This window comes from Panthera leo, chromosome B3, assembly GCF_018350215.1.
Source record: "Panthera leo isolate Ple1 chromosome B3, P.leo_Ple1_pat1.1, whole genome shotgun sequence".
In the NCBI taxonomy this organism is placed as follows: Eukaryota; Metazoa; Chordata; class Mammalia; order Carnivora; family Felidae; genus Panthera; species Panthera leo.
Genome location: NC_056684.1, coordinates 53,718,777 through 53,737,267, shown reverse-complemented (window position 1 = coordinate 53,737,267; position 18,491 = coordinate 53,718,777). Strand labels below are relative to the sequence as shown.

General features: G+C 40.5%; 1 protein-coding gene across 7 annotated transcripts in view; it reads right to left on the bottom strand.

Annotated features, from left to right (window-relative positions):
• ATP8B4 (ATPase phospholipid transporting 8B4 (putative)) overlaps positions 1-17,712 on the bottom strand; it is a 255,262-nt gene extending 237,550 nt beyond the window's left edge. For 2 of the 7 annotated variants that reach the window (XM_042942078.1, XM_042942077.1), the window contains exon 1: positions 9,577-9,872. The gene's annotated coding sequence lies outside the window, so the exon portion shown is untranslated. Of the gene's footprint in view, positions 1-2,323; positions 2,577-9,369; positions 9,537-9,576; positions 9,876-17,643 lie in introns of those variants that run through there. The other 5 variants (XM_042942064.1, XM_042942063.1, XM_042942076.1 and 2 more) reach the window with 5 other exon arrangements.
• Between the last annotated feature and the right edge of the window lie 779 nt (positions 17,713-18,491).

Genomic DNA, 18,491 nt, shown 5'->3' with positions numbered 1-18,491 from the left:
CATAGCCCCCTCTCCTCCTTGCATCCCCTCATGTTTATACTCCAGAAATACCCAGTTCAGCTTATTTCCAGCTAGGAGCCCAGCACATGCTCTTCCCTTTGCCTATAGCCACCTAACTCCATCCAATCTCTTAACCAGACTAACTCCTACTTATATTTCCAATATCAATTCATATATCACTTCCTCTATGAGGCCTCTCTGATCCCCCAAATCAGAGATAGAAGCACCTCTATGTGCTCTCATGTAATCTAAAAGTTCCCATTTCAGAGCCCCTATCACTCTAGAACATAATCTCCTATTACATTATATTGGCTATATCCTCAGTCCACAAACTCCAGCAGGGCAGGGACTTCATCTGTCAGGTCCATAGTTCTATTTCTAGCCTCTAATGCTTGACTGGCATATAGTAATGCTTAATAAATATTTGATAAATGAAAGAATGAATGATGTCTTCAATTTCTATTAGGAATGGACCAAGGGCTTTCAGACACAAGAAGGCACTTCCCTTGTCTAATTTTTTTATTCAAGTATAATTAACATACAATGTTATATTAGTTTCAAGTATACCACATATTGATTTCACAATTCTATACATTACTCAATGTTCACCACAATAAGTGTAAAGACACTTCCCTTTTAGCAACTATCCCTTCCCAGGACCCAGCCCCATGTTCTAGAATGTCTTAGACCTTCCCAAGCTGGGGGCCACCATGCCTTTCTTGTCATCAACTTCTTCTTTCTGGCCAGACCCCATCCTCTTTTATACCCCCATCTCCAGCCTAGGAAAATTGTCAAAGGATGAACAATATTTGCTTAGCAATAGGAATAGTGTTGCAGGCAAACTGAAGAACACAAGAAAGAAGAGAAATTAGCAAAGCTTAGGGAAGAGAACAAAAGGAAGCACTGGAAAGAGAGAGAGAGAGAGGGAGAGAGAAAGAAAGAAAGGCACTGAAAGGATGTTTTGAGGTAGGGCCTTCCTACAAGAAATAATAGGTTTTCACTGAAGAATGAAAAAGTGGGTTTTCATTGAAGAATGAATATCTTTGTTCTAAAAAATAGTCACAACAGGGGTGCCTGGATAGCTCAGTCAGTTAAGTGTCTGAGTCTTGATCTCAGCTCATGTCTTGAACTCATGGATTCTGTGACAATGATATCTGGATCTGGTGGCCCCATCTGGCCAGATGGTTAAGGCTCATCTGCAAGTTCTAAGCTAACTTGTTAGGGCTTTAAAATTCTCTCTGGGGACTACCTCAAATGTGTTGTGTTTTCATGGGCTCAGAGTCCCTGGAGCAGGTGAAAGGAATAATGATTATTTAAGCAAGATGGCAAAAGGGACTCTACACCCTGACAGGTGGCAATTAGAATGCAAGCAGAAGAAAGAAATTCAATCTCTCAGCAAGTTAATAAGAGTACTGGCCACTGGCCAGCTTATTTTTTCTTCTTAATGATTTGCTACAGTGCTTTGAGGGATTAATACTAACAGATACCCATTTCAAAAGATGAATATATAATATAAAGGTAACTAGAAAATATATATATGTGATATCACCCCTCCCCTCTCTTCTTTTAGATCCTTCTGTAAGTACTTCTCATTTTAAAAGCTCCTAATCAAGCAAACAGAAAGCAATACCATATTCTTCCTAAAACTACCTCTAAGCCATACAGCTATTTCATTTTTTTTGTTTGATTTTGTTTTTCTTCCATCACTTTATTTTTTTATTATTATTTTTTTAATTTACATCCAAGTTAGTTAGCTGATAGTGCAACAATGATTTTGGGGGTAGATTCCTTGATGCACCTTACCTATTTAGCCCATCTACCCTCCCACAACCCATCTAGTAACCCTCTGTTTGTTCTCCATATTTAAGAGTCTCTTATGTTTTGTCCCCCTGCCTGTTTTTATATCATTTTTTCTTCACTTCCCTTGTGTTCATCTGTTCCGTGTCTTAAAGTCCTCAGTTGAGCGAAGTCATACAATATTTGTCTTTCTCTGACTAATTTCACTTAGCATAATACCCTCTAGTTCTATCCACATAGTTGCAAATGGCAGCTATTTCATTTTTAATTTCTCTAATATCACCTTCCAAAATGTCTTCAAAACCTTTTATTTTAAAGGTACTGAATAAATTTATTTTGTAAATTTTAGCTGTTTTGGCTCTCGTAGAAAATATTCTCTACTGAATAATTCATCCACAATGATAATATGATCACTATTGTATGAATATTTCCATAAGATTTGTGAAAGTTATTTCTTATTAATGACCTTCTTCAAGTGTTCTCACTCCCTAAGACATAAAGTTATAATGAAAAGTTAAGAACTGACCTTCAGGCCCATATTGCCTCCAATCCAATATTTTCCTTCTAACAGCACCAATTCCAGGCACACTTAATGGAGGATTCACACTGGTGTGAATGGAGCATTCACACCAGATGCTAGTTTAACTTTCAGGAAGTGAAATTTAGTGCTGTCATTCTTGGACATTTATTAACTCACCAAAATACCCAGCTGACACTCCAGTTCTAAAAGATGTCAGAGGAAAGAAAGTCATCTTTTGTTGAACTTTTGGAGCAATTAAGGTCTAAGGAAATAAACCAATCAGGTGGGAGAAAAGGTTTGCTAACGTGAAATCTAGCTCTAGAAGTAGGAACTCAGGATTCTGAAATTCAACCATTTCCAAGTACTGAAGCAAATAGTATTCATTTACATGCATACATTCCTTGCTTTTGATGTCACCCCAAAATAGAGGAAACGGAAAAAGGAAAGCTGCTGGTAGGTCTTATTTAATTCTTCGTTTCATCTTATTTAATTCTTGGTTTCATCTTATGCAAGTAATTAAAATGATGGTTTCCTTGTGTGAAAGTGATGGGGGGGAGGGGGTTACAAAAAAGAGAGATGGGAAAAGAGGAAGACAGAGGAAGGAGTAGCTAACAGCTAAGTAATAGCTAAGGGTTTTTATGTATATTAATTCATTTTCAAAGGCAATGACTACTCTTTTTTTTTTAAAACATTGGAAGTTATACTTGCATAAAGGATTTTTTTTTACATTTCCAGTTCAGGTTTTGAGTCTTGGTTACAGAAAATAACTCTTCTAATGGAAAAATAACAAAGTCCAAAGAAGACTCTAGTTTGTTCAGGGAAAATAAAGAGTTGGTTTCAAACACCTTGAGACTGAGGGCAATAACAAGACATCCAAGTTAGGAATGCTACTTCAACAGCTGTATGCAAAGGAGAGCATCCTGTCCATAATATGATTCCACAAGGTCTCTACTTATAGTGAAAATGGGTACACTTGAGTGCAGGTGACTCAACATTTTAAACAAAGGATTCAAATGGAGATTCCCTTTAATGATATGAGGTCATTCAACAATCAAGTTATTACAGTTAATTCCCCATGCTCCAATTCCATGATCACCAAGCCACCTGCTGATAATAACTTGCTTTCCCACAGAAGTCTGCCTACAGGGAAAGAGTACACTAGTCATGCATGCTGAAATGAACATTCTGGTCCTCCTGACAGTTATACTACACGTTCTCAATTGTCATTCTTATTTTATATTACCAGTCTCCTGAGCTAGTATTAGTGTAACTCAGAAAGATAAATCTGGTTTTGGTATGCTGTTCAACTGTGGTCAAAAACCTACAGGACAAACAACCTGTTCTGAATGCAATAAACTCATCAAGAGGCCTCCAAGGGATAGCCAGACCACTGACCTGCTTAAGGGGCAGCAGGATGTGGTGGTTGGAAGCTTGTCCTTTGGAGTCAAACAGGCTAACCTTGGATCCCTGCTTTTTCCACTAACTCATTACAGAATGCAGGACAAATATACTCCGTAAGCCTCAGAACCTACTGGTTGGACTGTTGGGAATGGGGACACATGATGAAAAGGCTCATTAGATATTAGTTATCTTGAAGCCACCCTCTGAACTTTCTCTGTCAAAGTATCTACATAAACATTAGGATTAAATGAGCACAGTGAGTCTAACTTCCTTCAGGACATTCTACAATAAAACAAAGCAGATAAGTGTGAATGGATAAGAAATCTTTAAAGAAAAGATGTGTTTGTGGTGGGAGGGAACAGTCCTGTGAATAAACTGAGGGGAGGGAAAACAGTGGGAAGAGAAAGATTGAAAACTCGAGATAGAGGGGTACCTGGGTGGCTCAGTCGGTTAAACATCCAACTTTGGCTCAGGTCATGTGAGATGGAGCCCGCCATCAGGCTCCATGCTGACAGCACAGAGCCTGCTTAGGATTCTCTCTCTCCCTCTCTCTCTGCCCTTCCCCCACTTGTTCTTTCTCTCTCTCCCCCTCTCTTTCAAGAAAAGAAAGAAAGAAAGAAAGAGAGAGAGAGAGAGAGAGAGAGAGAGAGAGAGAGAAAGAAAGAAAGAAAGAGAATACAAGATAGAATGACAGAAATGCAAAGGAAATGGAGGAGATAGAAAAATAAAGGGAAAAGAAAGGAGTCAAGGCAGTTGAGGAAAAGACAGGAGCACTGGAAACCAGGAGAACAACATGGGGCAGATTCCTGGCAGCTTCTCCTTCCTTACCCAGAGCACTGCCCAGGTGAGCCCATCCCTGCCTGTCTTCATCTCAGGGTCTTGAGAGGAACTAGAGTGCCCCCCAGGGGAATCCTCTACCTCCTTTGAGCACAGTGGGTTCTCTCCAGTTCTCAGGACACGGAGCCAAGGGAGAAAGGACCCATACAGCTTCAACAAGCCCAATCCCAGACCTCACCCCTTGTGAGGACCTCCTGTCCTCTTCTCCCTCTATTCTCCATTCTCTTCTGGCGAGCTTTCCTTCTGCCCTCCCCAACTCTGCCTTCTCGTCTTCTTTGGAAACACTGTACTATATGGAAGAGACTTTTAGGATAATAGGATTCCAATCCCAGCTCAGCTACTTTGTATCTAGTGTTACTTTGACCAAGTCACTTACCCTTCCTAAGACTAAACCTTTGAATCTGTAAATTAGAGACAATAATGCCTTCCTCCTAGAGCTGTTGTGAGGTTAAATATATACGCATAGGTGGTTCACTCCATAAAACATGTTCTCTCCCCTCCTCCCATTTGTCTGTTCTTCTACTACTTTTTCCCTCTTTCAGTCTCCCAGCTTCCCTTTCCTGTTTCCCTAACTTTCCTTCAGGTTTTTCACTCAGTCACTTATTTCCCAACCCAAATCACCTGGTCTCTGAGGACTAACCCAACCAAGAGTGGAAGGGAGGGGGACTGACCAGCACCAGGGTGGCCAGCACCAGGGTGGGCACAGGAAAACCCTGAAAAGCCCTCTTGCCTGAACAATAGTGGCATCTGAGGATGGGAAGCTAGGAGGGCAGAATTAGGGCACTAGCCCTTTCCCTCCTCCTGCTGCCCTCCATCTTCTCTGGTCCTACCCTTTTCCCTTTCCTTTCTCTGCCTCCAGGTCCCCAAAGGCAAAAAAGCAAAGCCTCAGTGAATTCTCCCACCCCTGGACAAGGTGACCTTGGGGTCATATCTGCTGGCAACCCTGCCTACCAGCCCAAGAATATCCCCTGGGACCAGGCCCCGGAGGGATAAGGGAGGTGAGGCAGAAGCACAGGGAGAAGACTCAGGAAAGGGAAATCCTGGTGCAACAGGGAAATCCCAGCCTTGGGAGGGGACATCAGTGAAGGATAAGGAGTAAGACTGTGCTTCTTTCCTACATGGGTACAGCTTTGAGTGTGATAGTGGGTGGGAGGTGTAGATAATGTTTTGATCATATTTAGTGTCAGTGACAGCTGCCAACAGCCACAGTCACTTGCCAAGTGTCCACACTGGACAAAAGTGAACACAATTTAAGCCAGTGAGTGTGTGTGCATGCCTGTGTGTGTGTGTGTGTGCGTGTGTAAGTGATGGCTGTACAGCCAAATTTCTAAACTGCTTAGCAATTACATCTAATTACCATGGCCTAACAATAAATTATTCTATTTCTTGTATAATGTAGATTAGATTTTGTTGTGAGTTGTCATGTCAACACTGCAGTCTGTTTATGTTCCATTAGGCATGCAGCTGTTCCCTGGCCACAAAATTCTGAAGCAGTGGGAATCCTGCTTCCCTTCCTCCTCTTGTTTATCCCCTGTTCATTTTTTCCCTTGCTCTCCTTGTTTCTTTTTCACTTTCCTTTCTCCTTTCCTAGCCTGCTCTTGCTGCCTTCTCTTGTGCATTTCTGCCCTTCTCATGCTGCCTTTCTCTAACAAACATGCCTGCTTTGGCTTAGTCATCTTCCTTCCCCCTCTCACTTCCCTTTCCTTCCACCAGTTTGCAAGTCAGACAGCCAGAGCCTGGTCCTGCCAGCTTCAAAGCCTCCAGTAAGTTCCCTCTCTTCTAAGCCTGGTGTTCTCATCTGTAAACGGGACAGTTAGAGTAACTCACTGGATCACTAGGCATGCCTGTAAAGAATTTAGCACAGTACCTCCTGCTACAAAGTTAGTACTCAAGAGAGGGAAAGCTTTTTTTTTTCTTAACTGTATGTTTAACTCTCCACAAGTAGAAAACCTCCTATCAAATTTGAGAGTCATCCCTATGGGTATTCAATCACCAAACACTTATGGGTGCCTATTCTATGTCAAACCGGGGCTCAGTAGATGGAGGTAAGGATCATTAGTTCCTACCTCTATCCCTTCCAAAGCCTGTAGTCTGGGGAAGATGAAAACAGATACACAGACCATTAGAATGGCAAGTTCTGGGCTGTGATGGAAGGAAGGACTGAGCACCATGGAGGCAGAGGAAAGGGAGCCACCAAGCCTGTTTTGTGCAGTCAGCTAAGACCTCACAGAGAATAATTCTGAGTTGAATCTTTTTGAAAAGGAAAGAGTTTGCTCAGCAAAATGAGGTAAAGAGGCCAAAGGAATAGCATGTGAAAAGATCCAGTACTGTGAAAGGGAAGAGAAGGTTGGGGAAGTAGTGACAGTCATGGCAATGAGATTTTATGGTGATGGAGCTGGAAAGGTAGATTAGAGATGGATTCTGAAAGAAGTGATCACCTTCATCATTGCCATCATCATTACTATTCACTGGGTACTTGATCTTGTGCTAAGTACTTGCCATGTATCATCTCATTTTATCCTCACCAAAACTGTATAGGTGGGGACTATCATCATCCCCATTTGATAGGTCAGGTGACACAGAACAGGGCTATGTTCAAGACCCATGGTTAATCCTGCAGGTAATGGGGAGGAAGAAGAGATTTTTAGAGAATGATATGGTTATAATCCGGGCTCCCTTGTCCACTGTCATTACTCTCTTGGTTCTCCCTATGCAAGTGCATGCTGTCAGCACTTTTAGGAAGGTTATGCTCACAGCATGGCCTGGCATGGAGAGAGGTGGAGAAGCAATAACAATAGGCAAGTGGAGCCAGATTCTGGAAATGTTTCTGCAGTTGAATTGACAGAGTTTATAAATGGCTCCTAGGTTGGTGTACAGGACAAAGAAGAACCTCAGATGACTTCTAGGGTTTTTGGCTCAGGACAATGAGGGGACAGAGGTGCCATTAGTACAGCAGGGAAAAGAGAAGGAAGAGAAAACAAAGGAGCAGGAATTGGGATGGGAGAATAATACATTCAGTTTGAACACATTAGGCTTGAAATTCCTCTTTATCTTTGAAAACATCCTCAGCACTAAAGACAAAAGACAGATTCGTAGACATGGAATCATCAACATACATGAAAGCATTGAAGTCATGGGAAATGAATGATCTCACTCAGAACAAGAATAAAAAGAAGTGAGGAGAGGACAGAGGATGAGGATGAGTCAATACAAGGACAAGGACAGGTCCTAGGGAACACTCAACTTGAAAAGAAGAGTCAGAGAAGGATATATCAAAATAAAATGCTCAGCCTTTCCTACTGTGGCATCTTCTCTGGGCATCCAGCACAGAGCCTGACATAGTGCAGGTGCTCGACAAGCTCAAGCTGACTAAAGAAAAGGAGAAAGGAAAGAAAGGGGAAAAAAATCTCCAAAAATGCAATGACCGATATATTTAGTATTTGCATTTACTATTTAATCAGAAATTACTATTTGAAAAATATTTAATATTGCTAAAAAGTCAAGTAAGTCTATAGGTATGTGGAACACTTGGAGGTTACTATTTTCTTTGACACCTTTTTTTTTTTAATGTTTATTTTTGAGAGAGACAGAGACAGGATGCAAGTGTTGGAGCAGAGAGGAAGTCAGAATTTGAAGCAGGCTCCAGGCTCTGAGCTGTCAGCACAGAGCCTGACACGGGGCTCGAACTCACAAGCTGTGAGATCATGACCTGAGCTGAAGTCGGATGCTCAATCGACTGAGCGACCCAGGGCCCCTCTTTGACACCTTTTTGTAAGAAATCCTGAAAACAAATACCAGCATCTAATTCTTGTACACGCAATGCAAGCATCTAGAATGCACCCATTAAGAAGTTTTATTTCTAGGAAAGCTACAATTATAATTTATTTTGAAACAAAAAGTGAAGTCTTTTCCTACTAAATGGAAATTTCCAATTTACCATGTAAAAACAAAATAAAATCCTCCTGTGCACAAAAAATCCCCCAGGGGCACAAAAATTACTTGATCCCTCATTTTTGAAGATGCATGCATGATGGAACAATATAAAAGCACAAGACAGATAAACATAGGTTTTTAAAAATCACTCTGAATTTCCATTTCAGTAAATGCAAAGACTAGCACAGAACAACACCTGAACAAAGGTGGCCATTCATGAAGAGAGATGTTGTTAATTCTACATATGATCCTATATTTCTTCATTTCCTTTCTAATAAGCCTTCAGCCCCCAATTATTGTTTCTCACCAGTTTCCTTTATTTTCAAAACAGCAAGTTATTAACCAGGGACCTGAGAAACTCTCTCACATCTGTCAACCAAACAGCTAGAAGTATCGATTTCTCAGTTCAGACAAATCTCAGCACTAAAAACATACCACTCCAGCCTCAGAGACTATTTTAGTAAACTGTTCATGTTTAAAGCATGAATTGGTCATAGAATAAACAATACCTTGAATAGGGGAACTAGATACAAACCCCTTGAAAAAAATGAAACCAACTACTCCCAAAGGAAGTGACAAACACCCACAAGCCAAGAAGAAATGGACACTGATGCTACTCCTATTAGCCATTTAATAGGTGATGCTAACTGAATAAAAATTTGAAAAGGGAAATAAAGCAGATGTCCTATTTCTCACACCCAACTAGTTTCTAAAGTGTTTTTAGTTAGAGAAAAATGAAGACTTTTGCTAAACCTCAACCACACCAGAAGATGAAAAGATCAAAAGAGCAACCTAGAAAACAGAAACAGAAAGCCCTAGTCAGCCCTGAGCTAACTCACCTCTTGGCTTCACCAACCCTTGAATGCTCCCCACAAACTCACCTCAGCCTGGACCTAACCCTCTCTCTCAAAAGGGAGGGTGCAGGGAGATCAAACAGGTACCCATTCCATGACCATGCAATGAGAACAGTGAGAAAAGCAAAGCTATTCTGAAGGCTCTAGCAATTACACAGAAAACAAACTGGGTCTCTAGAGGACATTCTTGAGAACCTGAGATCAACTCCTGGAAAAACACTCTTGACCACTTACCGCTACCGGAAGCTGCTAGATGGCAGATCAGAATCAGCACCTCATCTGAAGAAGGCAGCATTGTAGGAAAGCAGCTTCACTACCAGTGAGGAATTGGGGGAGAAAAAACACTCCTTGGAAAAATACCAAAAGCCCAGAAGAGCCTCTCCTTCCAGAGTTGCCTGCTACTGCTGCCAGGGCAGAACTGGTTAATCTTGAAGAAACAAAAGGAAGCTCCCTAGAGGCTGACTTCAGCAGGATGGCTTCCTCTGTGGGAACCAAGTGTTCAGTAGGATGGAAGCGGACAACGGAAGAAGTCACAGTTATCACTTCTGCTTACCAAACTTGTATGAGCCCTCAAGTGATGGAAATTAGCAAATATCTTTAGAGCTCCTACCTGTTTTTCCCAGAGATGAAGGAATTAGCATTTTTAAAAAAATCATTGCAAGGGGAGTTTCACTCTCACATGGATGAAAGCTAAGCACGCTCCTGTTTTTAAGATGGGATTAGATGAAAACAAAATATTTTGGTCTACTTTTAAAAGAAAGGATTATGTCTTAAGTGTGTCTCAAGCCATTTATGGGTTCTCTAGAAGTTGCATCAGATTTTCAGTTAAATACTGAAACCAAATATATTTTAATGTCTCTATAACCAGAGCAAGTTGATTCCCTGTACATATCAATCCACTCTCCTGGCCAATCCTGGTACTGAGCTCACAGGCCTCCAGAGAGAGCCAGATCAGAGAAAAAGGAAGAACTGTTCCCTGCCAAGCCCTCCTCCCACCCCTAGTCAAAAGAAACTGCAGATTTCTTGAAACAAGAGTGGTGGCTTTCTCCCTTGCATGATAAAAAGAACCAAGAACAGCCTGTAAGAGAAAGTTATCATTTCTTCAAGATATTTAAAATAAAAAACTTTTTAAAAAATGTTTTGGGACACCTGGGTGGCTCAGTCAGTTGAGCGTCCAACTTCAGCTCAGGTCATGATCTCATGGTTTGTAGGTTCAAGCCCCGCCTTGGGCTCTCTGATGACAGCACAGAGCCCACTTTGGATCCTCTGACCCCTCCTGTCTCTCTGCACTTCCCCCACCACTGTCTCAAAAATAAACAAACATTTAAAAAATAAATAAAAAATAAAAAAGGTTTTTAAGTGTAATTTCTATAACATTTTTTTTAACCTACTGTATTACCAACTCCTATACCCTTGGCAACTCCCTTTGTTGAATAAGCTATAAAGAAATCAGCACCTTCTCCTACAATGTTGGTAGAGAAGTTGGTAAAATAATTTTAAAGGGAAACTAAGTAGTGTCTATCAAATACAGAAATGTGTATTTTTCCATCTCTTAGGAATTAAACTTACAGATGATCATAAACACATGTACACAAGTGTGTAAAATGTTCATTATAGCACTATCTGTGATAGGAAAAAACTAAAAATGGCTTAAAAATAGAGGACTGGCCAAATAAGTGAAGGAACATCCATACAATGGAGTACTATGCAGCCATCAAGGGGGAGAAGAACTGGATTGAACAATCAGATGGTCTGGGCTCAGGTCTGCCTCCACCAGCGACTAGCCAGGTGACTTTGAGCAAGTTCCCAAACCTCTCTTGGCCTTGGTCCCTCACCTGTAGTAAGGTGAAAATTATAGTACTTACTGTAGGGAATTGCTGTGACCAAGACAGTGCCTGAGGCACAGCAGATGCTCAATAAATATTAGTGAGTACCAATTAAAGAGATAGGCCTCTTTACACTGACATGGAAAGATGTCCAAGAGACACAGTCAAGAGGAAAGAGCAAGTTGCAAGAGTATGCATAGGAGAAAAATATTGGCTAAAATATTTTAAATGTGCTTGCTGTTTACTGCCTGTTTCTTCCCAATAAAATAGAAGCTCCCTGAGAGCAGGGACTTCCATTCACTGTTGTATACCCTATGCCCATAATAGGAATTCAAAAAATATTTGTTGACCTAATAAATCAGGAAGGATAAACAAGAAGAAATATTTAATGGTAGTTACTTCCGAAAAATGGCATGGGGGTGGAGGGGCTGGTGGGTCCTGGTGGAACTATGTCATTGTTTCTTACAAAAGTACTGCTTACATTTTTTTTTTAATTCTTTTAAAGTTCACTTATTTATCTTGAGAGAGAGTGTGTGTGCACACAAGCAGGGGAAGGACAGAGAGAGAGGGAGAGAGAGGATCTCAAGCAGGCTCAGTGCTATCAGCATGGAGCCCAACGTGGGGCTCGATCCCATGAACTGTGAGATGATGGCCTGAGCCAAAATCAAGAGTTGAATGCTTAACTGAATGAGCCACCCAGGTACCCCAAAAGTACTGCTTACATTTTTTTACAAGGAGCTTGTATGCCCACCAATAAAATGGAGCTCTTAGAAGACAGTGTTTTTGTTTACAGGGAGCATCTTAAGATACATGGTTGTTCCCCTAACAGCAGACCAATGAAGGAGCAAGGGATGATCCTCCCTATCACCTGATAAGTTAATGAGTCAAAAAGCAACTTATAAAAGAAAGAAAGCACAGAGCTCTCCTTTTCTTCTTGGCTTTCTGTTTATCTTTCCAAATTTAACCCTACAATCTCCAAACCAGATCCTCTGTCCTAATGTATCAGGACCACTCTCCTTTACCTAAACATCAACTGCACATCCCCACCATGGCATCTCTGCCCAGACCACTCTCTCTTCCTGGGAAACCTTTCCCTTCATCTTCTCACTTCTAAACCTGTCCTTCAAGGACCATATCACATGCTCCACAGCCCTCCCCAGAGCATTTTCTGACTTTCCTAGCATCTCTGGTCCCTCCCTCTTGGACACTGCTAGAGACTAGGTTGGATATCATACACTGGCACTTATTCTGCAATGTGCTATCTCGTCTACCACCTTGAGGTGAGGAGTATAAGGACTGAGTCTTCAGTTTTGCAACTCTTCTCTCACCCTTCCCCTCCCCCCATCATTCACACATATGAACATGCACACAGGCACACAAACCTGCATTATAAAAAACAGACTGCCACATTAAGGAGCTATGTGTTGTGATTTTGTTCCATTTGCCCAAGTTTCTGACACCAGCAAAAAAAAAAAAAAAAAAAAAAAAAAAAAAAAAAAAAATTCATGTGCCGTCATTGTCCCTGAAATTTCGAGACTAAGGATATCTTTCTTTAGCTTCCTTGGTATATTCTTGTTAAATGCTTCTAAAAGCTCTAAATTGGCTTAAAATTCTCTAGTTCTTCATGTACTAACTAGTCAGAATTTATTTGATCAAATTTTTTCCTAATTAACAACCCTTAATGAATGAGGAATCCTAATGGGAGAACAAAGTTGGGATAGAAAAAGGGCTTACCATACTCACAGTAAGGCCAAAGAATGACTACTTCGTGCTCATCTCATACACAGAGATTCTCATAATGCATACAGCATGAACAGAGGCAGGGGGATCCCCAGCAATGATTTCATATCATTTTGAAATGTTCATTCATTCATTTATTTTAAAACACAAGTATCTTGCCATTAAATACTCCCTTGCAGAACAATCTTTGGGTGCTTTAAAACTGATTTTACGGTGTCACAAAATTATGTGCCTAAAATCACAGAACATCAGATTTATTTGTCCCATTACTTTAAGTCCCAACGCTCTGGGGTGCCTGGGTGGCTCAAACATCCCACTCTTGATTTCAGCTCAGGTCACAACATCATGGTTTGTGGGTCTGAACCCTGTGTCAGGTTCTGTGCTGATGGTGCAGAGCCTGCTTGGGATTCACTCTCGCTCTTTCTCTCTCGCTCTCTCTCTGCCTTCTCGCTTGCTCTATCTGCCTTCTCTCTCTCCCTCTCTCTGCTTTCTCACTCTTGCTCTCTCTCTGCCTTCTCGCTCTCGCTCTCTCTGCCCTCTCGCTCTCGCTCGCTCTCTGGGCCCTCTCGCTCGCTCTCTCTTGCTCTGCCCTCTCGCTCGCTCTCTCTCACTCACTCTGCCTTCTCGCTCTCTCTCACTCTCTGCCTTCTCGCTCTCTGCCTTCTCACTCTCGCTCGCTCTATTTCTGCCTTCTCGTTCTCTCTCGCTGTCTCTGCCTTCTCGCTCTCTCGCTCTCTGCCTTCTCGCTCTCTGCCTTCTCGCTCTCTGCCTTCTCGCTCTCACTCGCTCTCTGCCTTCTCGCTCTCTCGCTCTCTGCCTTCTCGCTCTCTCGCTCTCTCTGCCTTCTCGCTCTCTCTCTGCCTTCTCTCTCTGCCTTCTCTCGCTCTCTCTCTGCCTTCTCACTCTATCTCTCTGCCTTCTCGCTCTCTCTCTCTGCCTTCTCGCTCTCTCTCTCAAAATAAAAAAAAAAAAAAAAAAACTTTTAAGTCCCAAAGCTCTTTATCCATCTCTGAAATCTAACATTATAGCAGATGCTGCTACTCCCCTGCCAGGCTGCCTTATCACCTACACATCCCCTTGACTGTCTCCCTCACTTCATTCAGATCTGGGCTCAAAGTCACAAATTCTGAAAGGCCTGCCTTGGTCAGCCTACGTAAAACCACCCACACACACGCCAGTCACTCTCGATCCCTTATCGTGCTTTATTTTTCTCCATAGGAAAAACACATAGCTATTATACTGTGTATTTCCTTGCTTACTGTCCGGTTTCCCCAACCAGAAAGTCAGCTGTAGGAGAACAGAGACTTTGTCTTTGACTTGATGTATACCCAGGGCCTAGAACAGCGTGCAGCAGGTGCTTGAGCAATGTTGAATAAACAAATGAATAGTAGTAGCATTGTTGTTTAGTTTCTGTAGCTTCCTAAATATGTATGCATCCTCCTCTAGAATTTGAGCTGCTTGATAACAGAGCTCTGAACTCATTCCCTGTTGTCTATCAACAGTGCTCAGCAGATAGTAATTTATCAAATGAACTGAAGCTCAAGTCTAAAGTATAGTTCTCGGTATGACACTTTTTATTTCTACTAGATTTCCATTTATAATGGAACTTACAGTTTAATTTTTCTTAGCTCACCTTAATTTGTCAGTCCCCAAAGTAGTGCCAGTTGGTGGGCCTAATTTGAATAGAGCTTGTTACAGTGGTTAGCATCAGATTTCAGACTCCTTTGTAGCTACATCTAGAAGTATCAATTTCAGAGGAGGAAGAGGAGCCTAGAGGAAAACATGGAGGCCTGAAGCACACTGAAGATGAAGAAGCAATTGCTCACTCTTTAGGGCATGAACAGAGGAGAGAGACTTGCTCTGGATAATCTCAAAAGTGTCCGGAGAAATGAAGTTTAAAAGATCTGTTTTCCACTCCTAGATACATACCCAAAAGAAAAGAAGCCAGAGACTCAAACTGATACTTGCACACCAACATTCATAGCAGCATTATCCACAATAGCCAAAAGTGAAAACAACCCAAGTGTCCATCGATGGGTAAAGGAATAAACAAAATATGGTATGGAATACTACAGTCTTAAAAAGGAATCCAATTCTCATTCATGCTGCAACATAAATAAACTTTGAAAACATTATGCTAAGTGAAATAAGCCAGACATAAAAGGAAAATATTGTAATAACTCCACTTGTAGGAGGTACCTAGCATAGGCAAAGAATAGAGGTTACTAGGGCTGGGAGGAGGGTAAATGGGAAGACATTTACTAGGTAGAGTTTCAGATTGGGATTATGAAAAAATTCCAGAGATGGATGGTGGTGATGGTTACACAGCATTGTGAATGTACTTAATATCACTGAACTGTACACTTAAACATGGTTAAAATGGTAAATGTTATATATTACCACTAGATAATATTAGAGGACTAGAGCTTAATTTTTAATCTTCATTACACAGCATATACATTGTCAAAACACCAGAAGTTGTTTTTTAAAAACCTTACTTTGCTTTAAAATCTTACCTTTTAGAAATATCCCTGTCTATAATCTAGAGTTTCCAAAGATTTTTCTCAATGATCACCTCAATCTGTCCTCACAACAATCCAATGAATTATGTTAAATGAATTTTGATTAAATATCTGAGCACTCAAGAGAAAAATTTTTCCTAATTTATTCACCCTCTTATCTTTCCTCCAACTTTGCACACCTTTCATCAAAATTAAGAGATGGAAATTTTTATACTTAAGAATACGAAGCCATGCCAATAGTCATGCTATCTTTTCTTAACAGAATAAATAGCATCGTATATCTGTCAAAACATCTAGCTCTACTGCCAAGATAGCTAAGAAAGCCAACAAATCACCATTTTACGTCAACAGATAAACCACCCATATCAACTGGGATCAGGGCGTTCAATATTTTCACTCAACAAGTGCAGATACTTTGCTAGGCACTTTGTGGGACACAGAAGGATAAACAAAATGTAGTTCCTAATCAGGAGACACTTACGTGCCAGCAGGAGTCAGACATGAAGATGAGGGGGTTCTACAATCAAAGGGGAGAACAACACGTCTCTGCTACTGAGAATGGGACCACCAGGAAGTAGATTGAACCACTTTGTGTCAATTCAATCTAATCCCAATGAAATGAACTAGTTAAGATTTAATCAATTCCTTGAAATATAGCCATTCCAAGAGTTTCAGGTTTGTTTGCTTGCTTGCTTGCTTTTAATGCCAGGAAAGGAAGGTTGAGCTAACTGAAATGTCAAACCAAGGCTTGGTGTCAACCTGAATGGCAGAGAAGTATCTCTGGCCTAAAATTATGATTTGGACATATACAATAAAAAAGAAAATAAAACTACAACCAAGTATTCCCTGATTCTGTAAATACTTTCTTGAGCAATCCAACTGCTACTAGCAGACTAGAAACCAACTTGAACATACTGAAGGAGCAGCTCTTTGACAGAAGCCCTGGAGTGTATATTATAAACCTATGCCATAAGGCATGAGAATTGCAGGGGTATAAATCATATGATGTAAAAATTACTTAATTGCTTTAAACTTTAGCTTCCTGAGCAACCTAAGTATCCATCAATAGTTGAATGTATAAACGTGTGTGTGTGCGTGCACACCTGCACACAATGGATTACTACTCAGCCATAAAAAGGAATGAAATCTTTCGATTTGCAACAACATGGATAGACCTAGAGGTTATTATAAGTTGGAGAAATACAAATACTGTATGATTTCAATTATATGTGGAATCTAAAAAACAAAAATGAACAGGCAAAACAAAACACAGATGCATAAATACAAAAAATAAACTGGGAGTATGCACAAAAAAAGCAAAGGGGATTAAGAAGTACACTCTTCCAGATAGATAATAAATAAACCGCGGAAATGTGATTTATTTATAAGAGACAGAATACAGTCAATAATAGTGTTACTACACTATTATATGGTAACAGATGTTACTACACAGTATATGGTAACAGATGATAACTTGAATTACTGTGGTAATCATTTAATATAATAAATGGAGAATCACTATGCTATACATCCAAAACTAATAGTATTGTATGTCAACTACATTTCAATAAAAAAAACACAACTTTAGCTTCCTGGTTGTAAAACTGGAAAAATTAAAATCTGCTTCTCAAGCTATTTGTGAGGATTAAATGAGATATTCACTAAATGAATAATAAATTAATAAAAGAATGCATGTATATGTAAGTTACATGTGCAGTGATTTAACAACAATAAATAATACATAACCCAATGCCTGTCGTACAGTCATTGGTCAACAAAGGTCAATGTCCTCCCTGCTTTCTCCAGAATCTTCCCAAATGACTACCACATTTCTTTTATCAGAAAAGAAGGAAGACCTCCACATTCTGAGCTATTCCACCTCTCCAGTTCTTTCCATCCTGATACAACCATCTGCCTTCTCCTCTTGTCTCTGGGACAGTGGTCCCCAGGAATATCCTTTCTATACACCATAAAGCAGCACAAGAAATAGACAGTTTTAAAGGATGAAATCAATAAGGATAAGTGGCAGTTTTAGTATTTCCTTCCTCCAGCCCAGAGGATTATTTAAAAACCACTGTTCCAGGACAAGTTTCACCCAGTGACAGAAGACATTAAAAATGTTCCTGCCCACCATACCCTCCTCTCTTCAGTAATTGAAACCTACTCACTTTCCATTCAGAAACAGTTTCACCAAACCTTGAAATCATACATACCTTCTTGGTCCTTAGTATCTAAAAACAAAGTAGAATTTTCAACCTCTTATGGTTTTATATACTCTATGGCACTTCCCATAGTGTGTTAGGCTGAATTTCATCAGGAAAAGGTAACTCAACTCCTCCTCCCCCCATCCTCCCCAAGAATTACTTCCTCTCGGTTAGTTAACCTTTTGTGTAAGAAAGTAGGTTTCCTTACATTGGCCAACATAAACGACTGACCCATTGCTAGTGGTACCATTTCCTATGTGGGACTTTCCATCCTAGATGAAAAGACTCACCACTGAGTTTTAGTTATTACTCAACTATCTCACAAAAAGAACAGAAAGAAAATCAGAAAATGCAAGAAGACAGACATTTCTTTAGAAGTTAAGCCCTGGATAAGGATGTAGATTTAGGAATAGAGCAGTTTCCTGCTCTACTGTTAAAATTTCAAAAATTAAAAGTAAATTAAAAATAATATAAACTTACCACTACATTAAAATTAAGCAAGTAGGATTTCAAAAATTAAAAAAAAAAGATATCTAAAATCCTAGGTGCTAAAAGTCACCTCTGGGGAACAGCTCCTCCCAGCAATTTGGACTATTCCACAAGGGCTCTCCTGAACAGCACTTTCAGTCCTGACATTCAAACACAAAGCAGAACAGTAGGATCCAGAAAGTTTGTTATCCAAGCCACCGCACCCAAACCAGGTGATTTGCGTTTAACTTGCCCTTTCAAATGCATTCTGAACCATGTGTTCCAGAACTAGATGACCCAGCTCTAAACCAGACAGCCTAACTCCAAGCCAGACAACTGGTATCCCTAGTTATAAAAGTCATTCTAACAGTTCACTTCCAAATGACGAA